At 31.8% G+C, this 2,872-nt stretch overlaps 1 pseudogene; it reads left to right on the top strand.

The window, feature by feature from the left end:
* The first annotated feature begins 504 nt into the window (after nucleotides 1–504).
* On the top strand, nucleotides 505–1,380 carry LOC149566533 (peroxiredoxin-2C-like; annotated as a pseudogene).
* The last annotated feature ends 1,492 nt before the right edge of the window (nucleotides 1,381–2,872 follow it).

Raw genomic sequence — 2,872 nt, 5'->3', positions numbered from 1 at the left:
TTAGTGTGCAGGGAAATCATCTAATTGAAGAAGTTTTGTAGGTCTACAAACAAATTAATAGGCCTGAAAAATAATAACGTAAATTGAGGAAAATGGTTTCCAATTTAACTTTTACATTCCATAGTAACGTAAACTCAGGAAAATGTTTTCAATTTCATACAAAATATATTGAGACTGCACAGAAACATTTAAAACATGTTTCCATGTAATAAAAAGAAATGTTGTAATATTAATATTGGATAATCTTTATTAGGCAAAATGAAAAAGAATATGATTTTATTACAGAGCAGTGATCATAACGAAAAGTAGACAGCCAGACATTAAAGATAAAGAGGCAATAAAAGGCTGGTTACAAATAATAAATGAATGAAACAGAAAAATGTTTTTTCGGGGGCTCTGAAACACTATAAAAGTATTGGCTAGAACCAGAACAAGACGCTGAATAGTATTTTATTATTTGAGAGAAAGGAGGTGAACGAATGGCTAACATTGCTTGTGGTGAAAATGAGGCGAGGACATCAAATCCTCCATTGGCTCCCATTGAAGGAGTTAACAGGCTTCTATAGGATGAGAGAGGTTAAGAGTTTAAATTCTACAGCGGTCCCCATTGGTGTTGAAGATGAGATTCCAGATGGAACCTTGGGCTACTTTGATGCAGATGACAATGTTCAGCGAGAGGAATTGTCTCTTCACTCTCTCGCTACAGGCAAAATGGTTCTTCTTTTGGGTATTCTTGGCGCCCTCACTTCTACTAGGTTGCATTTCTAACAGAAGTTTGTTGTGCTTTACTATACATTTCATTTCTTCATAGATATGTTACTCTTTTAATATTCTTATTCTTGAATATGGTGATTTATAAAATAATTTTACTCTCTCAGGAAGTTTAGGTGTTGCATTCTTAAAAAGTGATGTTGGGTTTTCTTTATGATTCTTTTTCCATTTAATTTTTGAACTATTGTATTATATATTAATATATAGTGGCACACCCACTTTTTCTTTAAAAAACAAAGACAATTTTAACAATTTGACTGTTACAGTTTGGAGATTGTACAAGGGTTTGTGGAAAGGGCTGAAGATTTGAAGGTGAAAGGTGTTAACGACAATTTTCTAATTAGTAGTATGCATCGTTATTTCCTAGAATTATATGATAGTCTTTTTATGCATCTCAATCAGAACATTCATTTGATCTACACTCTTTTCATGTTATGTTATTTCATGTCCTTTAATCTTTTTTTTTTTTGTTTTGTTTTTTGTTTTTGTTTCTATCAGTTAATGATCCATTTGTTATGAAAGAATGGGGAAAAAGCATATTGAAACAACAAGCACGTCAAATTTGTTGCAAATGGTTTAGTAGAGTATATAAGTCCATTGGGTCTATAGAGAGATTTGTCAAAAGAAAACATGGGAATGAGATCCACAAGGATAGCTCTTGTTTGTGATAAGTCAAAATTGCTAATATTGATGAAGGTGATAGCACTAATGAAATTCACTGACTGTTTTGATAGTGCTCATGGGCAATAGGATTTGCACTATTTTGAGTTTTCTTTGATAATAAAGTTCTTTCTAAATAACATTTAGCTTTTTAAAGTTTCTTATCTTGTAAAATTGTTCGGGATAAACAATTGGAATCCAACTATTTTGATTAATCTCTCATAGTGAATGCCTTGGCATTTAATTTAAATAGTAAATCAATTTTTTTTAAAGAATATTCTACAATGGATTACAATTACTTTTGTGAAAGCACCTTGTTGTTGTTTTGATGATCATTTCTCAATTTAGTAACTTAAACATTATGTGAGTCTTTTAATTTTATTGTTTCTAAATATCAATGCATGGTTAGGTCTGATTCTTAAGGAAGACAAGGAGTAAAGGGTTTTGCTTCATCAAGTGACCTAAAAGAAGAGACTATAGTGGCATGCTAAGAAAAAAGGCTTAAGGATATAAATGCTTGAAGAGTGAACAAGCTACCAGAGTTCAAATGTATACAAGCAAAGAAGAATGGAGGAATGATATAGTGATCTATAATTTGAAAATGAAGTTGTAAGTTGTTATCAAATCAAGTCATACTTTTACTCTCTGCCCTAAGTTATGTTGAATTCGATGATATCAAAGGTCTTGATAGTGCAAAGAAAATGTGGAATTCATTAGCCACCATCTATAGAGGAGACACCAATGTACTTAGAGCCAAAGCTAAAAGTCTCAGAGATAAGTTTGATATTATGTGAATGGAAGAAGTTGGAAAATATTGCTCAATATGTTGTAAGGATAAAATAAGTTGTTAATATAATAAGAGGAGCTAATGGTAAAATAGATGATGATTCTATGCTAAGCAAAGTTTTAAGAACACTACTACCTGTATATGCTGTTAGAGTTTCTACAATTCAAGAACTAAGATGTATGTAAGGGAATGATTTATCACTTGAAGATCTGGTAGGTAGACTCACTAGTTTTGAGCTATCTAACTTTGATAATTAAAAACCTAAGAGTATTGAATCTTCGTTCAAAGCTAAAGTGTCATTAAAGGACCCTAATGAGAAGAAGAAGAAGAAAAAGATAAAGTATGAATCTAGTGATAGTGATACAGATGAGGAGGATGTCAAACAACTTGAAACACTACTAGCAAGAAGATTCCACAATGGTAAAGGTATGTTCAAAGCTAAATTATCTATCATTTTTTTTATTGTAATGAGGTTGGTTATATTGCTACTAGATGTCCAGAGAAGAAGAATTATAGAGGTGGTGACAAGTACAAAAGTAGAAGAGAGGAAGACAACAAGGAGTATAGAGACAAAGGCAAAAATTCATGCTATATTGCTGAAGAGGAAACATCTAATGAACATGATGATGAAGTGGTGTACATTGCAATAAAGGA

This window comes from Cupressus sempervirens, chromosome 3 (assembly GCF_028749045.1).
Source record: "Cupressus sempervirens isolate cs-2001-9-10 chromosome 3, ASM2874904v1, whole genome shotgun sequence".
NCBI lineage: Eukaryota > Viridiplantae > Streptophyta > Pinopsida > Cupressales > Cupressaceae > Cupressus > Cupressus sempervirens.
Note: the sequence above shows the minus strand (reverse complement) of the source record. Positions and strands in the feature narration are given on the sequence as shown.